The sequence below is a fragment of the Eurypyga helias genome, unplaced genomic scaffold, assembly GCF_000690775.1.
Source record: "Eurypyga helias isolate BGI_N326 unplaced genomic scaffold, ASM69077v1 scaffold18919, whole genome shotgun sequence".
NCBI classification, from domain to species: Eukaryota; Metazoa; Chordata; class Aves; order Eurypygiformes; family Eurypygidae; genus Eurypyga; species Eurypyga helias.
In genome coordinates, this window is record NW_010274164.1 from 102,616 (window position 1) to 112,052 (window position 9,437).

Here is a 9,437-nt window from a genome sequence, read left to right on the forward strand (position 1 = left end):
AAATCACTCTAAACACCATTTTAGATGCCAAAGTAGCCTCTCTGGATCTTACCCATAATTTTAGACTTGGTCTGCTTATCCAAAATGAAAATAAAATGGCAGTTGTAAAAGTGGAAATGTCAGTTAATGTCTGTTTTTAATTTAGGACTTTATATTACAACAATTACTCCTGAGCATGAGGCTTTGTTAAGTGAATTCAATACTTCAGGCAGGCACTGAACAAAGGTGATTGTAATTTAACAAGAACATTTTCTTTTACATACCTGCTTCTACCTGAAATATTCAAACTACTGTATTGCTTGTTAGCACCATGCATGTCATGTGGACTACTGGTGTGCTTAATAATTACCCACTTGAGTAATCTAAATTTGAACAAGATACAGCTGTTGGGAGTGATGATGGGACAGATCTAAAAACTCTTACACACCTAGATTTTAACACAAAAGCCTGGTTTCGGACCTAAGGTTTGTTAGGATAAGTTATATTCCATTACTGTGAAGCTGCTACTTTTTCCAAGACTCGACTCCACAGTCTTTATGCAAACAATATTCTCATTGATTCTTGTGATAGTTGAGCTGACTAAGGACTAGAAAACAGGGTGCTTAAAACAGCCTGAAAGGTAGCAGATCTGTTGACATGACAGAATCTCAATATTACCTCATTTAAAATGAGCAATAGATGATACAGGGCAAATGCTGAGATGTAGAAGACATAACAGGGATGATAGGTGCAGAAGAGTAAATCTTTAAAAATCTTATATATTCTTAATGAAGATAATCATTACTCTTTAAAGAAAGACTGAATTAACCTACATTGCATTTCCACATAACTAACTAATGGACAGGGGCATTATCTTTTCATATGTCTGTGAAATCCCTATAAACCATGCCTAGTCAAATAATGGACAGATGGGCTTTTACCCCTATTAATAGCATGCGATGGAGGTCTCGGTAAATAACCTACCTTCAGATTTGCCTTTTCCAGGACGGAAAGGGGTATTTTCTTATCCTTTAGCCACCTCTTATTGCTCCTTGCTGCTTCCTGCAAGGCCTTTTTGTACTGTGAAAACAATTCACTGGTTGTTACCTTACTTTTGTGCCCTGCAGGGATTTTGGGTGCCATACTCTCCTCAGATAAGCAGGAAGCCCTCCTGCTGCAGTCAGGGGAACTTTGGAAGCCCTGCATGCTTATCTGCAGGCAGAGGTTGGCCCAGCTTGTGTTTAGTTTACGACAGAACTGTGGTATTATTTGCATAAAAGGAGTTCTTTGAAAGCATGTTACATGAAAACTTCTCAATTTGAAAACAAACAAACAACAGAAATTTTCAGGAAGCAGCAAAGATGTCTCTAAGCTCTCCCCCAGCTGATTTTATCATGGCAGCTTACATCTGAAGAACAAACACACACTTATTTTTGTAAATGTGTTTTCAGAGGGAAAGAAAACTCCACAGAACTGGCAAACAGTCCTTCTGACTGATAATGACCATGCACCGGTGTTTTCCCTTTTTAGCCCTGCAGGAAAAACACGGGATTCAGTTCTGCAATTAGGTCATTAATGATTTTTGTGATTTCATGCACTCTGTGCTGACTTTCCCTTCCTCCTGGCTGACTCTCATCCCTCCCAAGTTCTGTTTGCACAGTCGGCATTCAGAGCTCCTCCTCTCATGTAACCTGCCTCAGTTATCCAGGAAAAAAGTTAACTGTTGTTGGCCTGGTCTTTAAATACAACCAGGAGAGGGAGGGAATCATCCCTTTCTCACAAATGGACATGCCCTGCAATCCATCTCTTTTGTATACATAACATTGGGGTAATAAAGACAAAAATCCAATGGAACTTAGATGCAAATAAGAATAACTGAATCCGATCAGATTTGGAAGGTAAAATGTAATGGGGTTTTCACACATTAGAATTCTGAAGCACCAGCAGAGTCAATGTTAAATTCTATAGGATAGCTGAAAAACTTAAGAGTGAAGTTCCCATGTAGATTCAATAGGATTTTCCAGCGGTGGAAATCTAACAGACAAGACAAGGCAGAGACCTAGCAGGATCTGGAGAATGCCACAGGAGAGGACAACCCAAGATAAGGAGCTACTTAATCCTCTGAGAAGGCAAAAGGACACAGTGAAATGTTCTCACTGTGCCACGTTCTCTGGTGATGCGTGTGTAAGGCCAGTGTTTGCAATACCAGGAAAAACAGACATTTGGGAATTTCAGATTCTGACTACAATATGCTTAATAAACACTAAATACTAGGAAATGGGAAAAACAAAACAAAGCATAGAAACAAAGCCACAGCACAAGCGTGGGTTCTCTACCTGTTCTGAGCGCTCGCATCGCTTCCATTGAAGGTCATGATGGAATTTACTTGTATCCAGACACCTTGAGTTTCACTAAAGGCACCTACATCCTGGCTGGGAGAACAACCCCATTTACTATTTAGAAGCGCTGCAAACACAAACAAGGATAAAACTCATTACGATGCAACACTGTCCTTAAACATGCACTGGAAGGCAACAGCCAAGTGATGCCAGTGTTCCTTAACCAGAAGGTTAAGCCACAGTTAAGATAAAATTTTCAGTCAGCTACTGTGGCAAAATTGCATCCTCGCACATGCACAACATTTTTCACCGATTTGAATGGATGGTGAATATTTTTCAGAGTGAAATTTGGATTTTATTCTCCGATGCAGAAGTGCTTAATCACAGAGGGAGCGTCACATCGGCTCACTGCTTCACTGGAGTCCAACACTGTTTGCATTCTACCTACTTTTTAAAGCATTATTAATATTGTGATTTTTTTTTTTTTTTTTTACTGCAGCTGTGGGCATTTGTAAGAATGATATCAAATACAGAGTATTAACAAGAAACATTTTTCCCCAGGAAAAGTATTGGCCTCTAATCCAAAGAGCAAAAGCAATAAACCTAAAGAGTTTAAGCAAAGGTTTTGCAGGACAGTAATATCCAACATTCAAAATTAGTACCCACTTTCTAGAAGCAGACAAGAAGACTGAATATAACTCCAGTAATTCATTTAACATTTTCAATGACATTAAGAAAGAGGAATTAATCAACTTATGACATGAATTCAACTACCAACACCTTTCATTGTCTTCAGTAAAGCTGCCTGCCTCTGCTTTATCCTACTGTCTCAGACCTAACCAACACAATCTGGTATTTTTGGATGAGAAGACACATGTCACGAAGATATGTGAAAATTACATAATAATACCCCTAACAGATACAGGGATATATAATAACAGATAAAAGGATATAGAATTCCCATAACAGAAATCCTAATACAATTTGGGCTGTGTAACAGCCTTAAAGATAGAGAGAAATCCAAGCCTCAGTCACCTCAGCATATATCTCAAGACAGATGAATCTTGCAAAGTTATTTCAGTTTTATGGAGCAAAACATGTTCTTCTCTAGGCATGTATTTGGGACAACCCACAGATCTGGGAATTTTCTCAAAGGCTGGGGTTACTCAGAAGCCTGCTAGCTTTATCCTCATAAGATCATCCACAGGGTGGGTGTGAGGGGAGAGGAGCAAACCCCAATGTCTTAGTAAGTATCTCTAATGGTCCTAAAATTCTGATTTAGTTTGGGCCAACCAGTCCAAAAAGAATTCTTAGTCATGAGAAGGCTAAAGACAAAACACTAACAAACCCTCTAGGCATCCACAGGGCCCAGTAGACCTCTACCAAGCTAGAAACCATGCTAGCTGGAACATTTTCAGTATGGAAAAAACAATATAAATGAAAGGTGAGGTCCAGCATCCACGTCAAACAAACTAAAAAATAAACAAAGAAAGAAATAATATGTCCTAAAATAAGGGGAAAATAAGTAAGCTTGGAATTCTCACTGTAGCTGGTAATTGGTTTCATCTGCTCGTTAGACATGTGGACTTCTGCTCCCACAAAATTTAGACAAAAATAAATAGTCCCTGCAGGAATTATCAACTTGTGCAAATATTAATGAGAAAATATCACATGGAAACAGATACCTCAATCTTCTATTAAAGCTGAAGGTGAGAAAATCCATTTTCCAAATACTGTGCAAACACACACAGAGACAGAGCTAACCCCGTTGTCCATGAAGAGTCAGTGCCAAAAGTCCCAGGGATAACCATAAGGCCACAGGCTTGCACATGGTTCCTACCAGGCACGCAGCACAACCACAACAGGAGGTCTAAAAAGCAAGTTGCTCAAGACCTGCACACATTGTAGGTTCGAGCCGCTGTGGTAGGTGGTAGAGGGACTGGAATTCAGCTGTGGGCAATGTGCTGCCAGATGTGGGCAGGGGCAGCAGCCGGCACAGCTGGGGCTGGGGTGCGGACATCCCACACTGGGGCCATGTGGCTCTCAGCCCTAACAAACGCTCAGCGTAATCAGTCCATTAGTCCAGGTTTCTCCTAGTCTCAGACAGTTGTTTGAAATGAGCATCATTTGAAGCAAACCAGAAACCTTAACACTGTATTTAATAAATAACTATAACTTTACTGCCTAAATTCAGGGTGGTCCAGCCTCATTACTGTTATAGGCAAAATGCCTTTTTGAGTCTTGTAACAATTCTCCTCTCTGAAGGGGGTTCAGCTATAGCACGTAAGGTGCAGAGTCACACTACAGGGTCACAAACACAGGCACCCCAGTTAGAAAGAGGCAGGAGTGTTATATATGCTGTATTTTCTGGTCACCTGCCCACGTCTACGCAGCTGAAAGCCCTTCAGGTACCGCTTTCGATCCTCCTGCGGTTGGGCTCTCACCTGGAGGTCACCTGTTGGGCTATTCTTTGCTCCATAAAGAGAATCAAAAGATTTTATGTGACTCTCTTCAGTCTCAACCAAAGCTACGATTCTAGCCATTTTATAAAATGAATTATACATTTGGCAAATTCCATATCCTTATGCTGAAAGAACATCTGCCCGAAGCCAAAAACCTCCTGTGTGGGAAGTGAACAACTCACATTGTATGAAATTGTCAATAAAAGTTAATTACTTATTGCCTAAATCTAACTGTCTTTATAACTGTGCCACCTCAATTAACTGAGTCTGCTGGTAGAAGTGTAACTGAGAGGCCCCTATGCTTCATCATCCACTCCAGAGCCATGCTATTTTGAAAATAAAAGACCTGTATCCTGTCCAAAAATATGAACTCTGGAGGTGACTTGCCATGTTGCCATTTTGGATTACAAAAAAAACCCACCCTCGTCCAACACACAGGGGAAGGCTTAATTCCAGCAAACACACACATAAACAGGAAATCTCTCTCCAGTCAGAAGGTATTTTTCCTTCGTACAATGGGGTTCAAAGATGTGTCATCATATAGTTTAAAACAATTGCCGAGGAACCTTACCATTTCCAATAGCTTAGGAGTAGAGTCGGCTTCCACGGTGGAAAGCCTGTCCGAACTTGCTTGGGAAGCACACAAACACTAACAAATCTATGCTGGCTTAGGCCAGCGCAGAGTTTTTAATCAATAAGCTTGTCAAACTGGGGGACGGGGAGGGAATCAATTTTCAGAAGGCAAATGGTAACAACTGTAGATTTAATCAAATTGCAGCTGCAATCCCTTACTATTCTCAATATTTTTGAAAGAAAGTAGCTCCATGGCAAAGAATGAATTTCAATAAATGTCACATATTTAGTTATATTGCTGATTTTTTAAATTTATCAAGCTGGGTCACTGATCCTTCGCAGAAATCATGCCTGCGCATGTCAAAGATTCTGATACTGCTTAGCTGGATAAACGTCAAAATGAAGGAGCTACGGTAGAGGAAAGCAACTTACATATAAATGGTTATTTCTCTGTGACTACAGGGAAAAAAAAAGATATGTCAGAGTGACCCTTCAAAGGGAGGTTAAAGCTGCAACATACACAACAAAATGGATAGCTATCAAATACCATGGCGATGGCCACGGTGTGAACACTTGAGCAAAATGAAAATCTTCTGAAAGCATTTGGCAATTTTCCTTTCACATGCATTTGCAACCAAATTTATCATGAATTCAAACGAAATCCCTTCCACTGCCTTCCATACAAAAGGACAATTGCATGTTCATTTTCTTGGGATAAGCAGGAGAGTCTATCATGGAGCTATAGGATGTGCCAAAAAAGCTTTTTTTTTTAAAGTATTTTGAGCTTATTAAACTCCTCAGCATTACAGAAACTCTTCTGTTATTGACACCTGCTTGAAAAATGAAATGCTCCAAGGCATTTGCTTCCCTGGAGACTGGTGTGCTGGGGGGACAGGTGGAGAAGGTCTTCAGGCCATCCACTGCCTCCCTGCTTGTAACGCATGCACCCTGCGCCTAGGTGACACACACAGCCTCTCCTTAAAATACGAGGGTTATAAACCCCTCAAATTCTTTATCTCCACTTCTGTTTCCCACTCTGATACTTGGTGTACTCGATTGCAACTAATTCAAGGAAGGTCCATCTGAGCCAAGGGGACTGGGTCACCATCCAGCCACATCAAGTGACTGAAGAAGATCACAGTGCAACTAAAAGGTCTCAGAACAGATCAAAAATAAAATGTCAATCTACGTGGTAACACCATTTCCTTCAAAGGAGTTACATCCTAGACCAATTTGGTCCGATAACTTTACCTCTCTTTTATTTTTCTAATGTTTAAAATGGGAGGAAAAAGATACTTTATCTTCTTGTACAACATCATAGTTTTCCTGAAGGCAAATAGCTTGGCAATTTGCTAGATTTGTTAATGCTAGAGGAAACAAGTTAGCACACATACCATGTGTTTGAATGCCTTTGGAAATTAGATTGAAACACTGATTTGATTTCCTAAAAGGTATCTTAAACAAAGCAAGGTTAGAGATTTGGAGAGTAATGAGAATTTGTGTGACTTCAAACAGCTCTACATAAAACAGACCTGATATTCTGGGGGGAAAAAGGTCACCTAATTATTTGTTTCCTGAAGGCCCTGTCTATACTACATTTCCCCTGGGTACGGAAACTGATTTAAAAATGGCTTCTGCTAACGTGCTCGCATCAGTCCCTATGTATGAGATATAGATTTGTTAAAACCATTGCCAAGAAAAACCCAACGTTTCTACAAGGAGGAAACAACATAAACCCTCCTGGCCTGGCTGCAAGGGGAGGGACGGGCAAAGAGGTGCCATCCGCAGAGTCCTCCTCAGAGCTGTGGGCCTGCCTCCTCAGTGATGACGTGCTGCTTGGGACCGTGCAGCAGCCAACACGGTGTGACCCTGGGTTTAATTACCAGCTACAAACTGAGTGGGAGGCAATCACAGGCTGTGGCCACAGCAGAGGAGATGCACAGGTTAACGGCTCTGCTAATTACAACAGCCTAGTGAAACATGAAATTGTGCCACTGGCTTAAAGGCCAGCCAGCAAGGCAGCAATGGGGAGGTGGGAAGCCTGGACACAGGGTTTCACAGGAACCAGTCACAAAGGTGTGGTTGCCACCCAAAATATTAGTCAGGTTTGTTTGAAATATCACACGCTGCAACCCATTCCTTCTCTTTTGCACCAACCAAATCCTCTAACTCCCTTGTGGGTTTCGTGTTCCTGTAGTTTCAGGGCACTATTCAGCTACGCTACTGCTTTCTCGTTGAAGAAACTATGCGAAGCACTGGAACAGGTTGCCCAGAGAAGTTGTGGATGCCCCATCCCTGGAAGTGTTCAAGGCCAGGCTGGATGAGGCTTTGAGCAACCTGGTCTAGTGGAAGGTATCCCTGCCCATGGCAGGGGGGTTCGAACTAGATGGTCTTTAAGGTCCCTTCTAACCCAAACCATTCTATGAGTCTATGAGTTTCTGTAGTGCTGGTAGAGCCAAAGCGAGATTTCCCGTGCACTGGATATTCCACAAACACACGTGGAGATGAAGAACCTCTCCTTGCTTTCTGCCCAAATTGAATGAAGTCTAGACACATCACCACCACAAAGCAATCGTGGTACGAAGCAGATGATCCATAGGTCTGGGACCTTCACTGCTGCAGCTCAGGCTCTCTGGCTACCCCAGCGCAGCATGTTGCCGGCATCAGGTTCCCTTTGTGGCTGTGAAGGCAAGGCTGCTGCACTTGCACAGCAGCCAGCTGGGCCAGTTACTCCTGGAAGCAAGAGCTGGGAAGCAGCAGGCTTTGAATTTCTCCTCTGAGTTGAAAAATACTGAGCAGGCACTTGCAGGTCACAGAAGAATGAGAGCGGGTGGGTTGGCCCCTTCAATTGCATTGGACCAGCAGGAGGATGTTATAGGTCTTCAGCTAGGTACCAGAAAACTACAAATGCAGGAAAATCAGGATGGGAAAGGCAGTCCTTTGAGGAAAACGTCTGCCACTCAGTTTTGCATTCATCAGCTGTTCACTGAACCTCTGATGAGTTTCGGCTTTCTGGCTGGTTTGCCCTGAGTCAGTGTGCTCCCATCCATCTATAGGCTGCACTGCCATCTCCCCTGGGCAAACAACACCTCCACAAACCTTTCTCCAGCCAAAACACGTGCAATTCACTTTACTGATAAAGAACTGCTATGCAATGGTTATCCTTCAGAGAAAAAAAAAAATAAAAAGCAGCTCTATGGCATAATAGACAATTTATTCCCTCCCCACCACAAAGGCAAAGCAGCTGACTTTCCTCTTTTCTGTAAATAGAAATGAATGTTTTACTAAATACTCATTTTTCTAAATGATTCAGTTTGTATTAGAAGACAGAAAAAGAACCATACAGTGCTGAAGAAGGGTTAGGGCACACAAAGAACAAGCGATACAGTCATTCTCTAACTTACTTTGTTTTCAACATGCAGCTCCTGCCAAAGGCTAGCTTTTTGCTCTCGCAGTGTATGATCTGTAAACATTTAACCAGCTCTTAGAGAAATATGTGAGACGCTTTTATCTTGCCCGATTATGAATCCAAACCTCTCAGATCTCAAAAAAAATAAAAAGAGGCACCATCCTCTTTTTGTTGGTGGACAATGCAAAAAGCACCTGTAGGATGAAAGCAAATGAACTACCACACACGGCATAGGTTCTTTGGGGAAAGCATGCACTGCGGCTTGAATAACCTCCTGCAGGTTACAAACGCACAGTTTGTTAAACATCACTCTTAGTCGATTATTAATCCCTGCGTTAAGATGTATGTGCGAAACTTCCAGTTTCTGAGCAGTGCATTTAATATTTATAAAGCCAAAGACCACCCATCTTAATGCCGACAAGGAAACAGTGGTGGAATGCCGTTGTAGGGTGCGAATTATTTACCATTTAAAGCAAATTACGCTTTCGAAAATTAAAAAAATCAAAACCACAACGAAACAGCAAACCAAAACCTGAACCACAGTCCGAGCGCAAGGCAGCCCGTGAACGCTGTACAGCCACAAAGTACAAATCCCCAACTTCGGGAAACCCACAGGCTCGCCCCGAGCCCTCAGCCTCACCGGACTCGGCCGGAGCGGCCACCACCGCCCCGCAC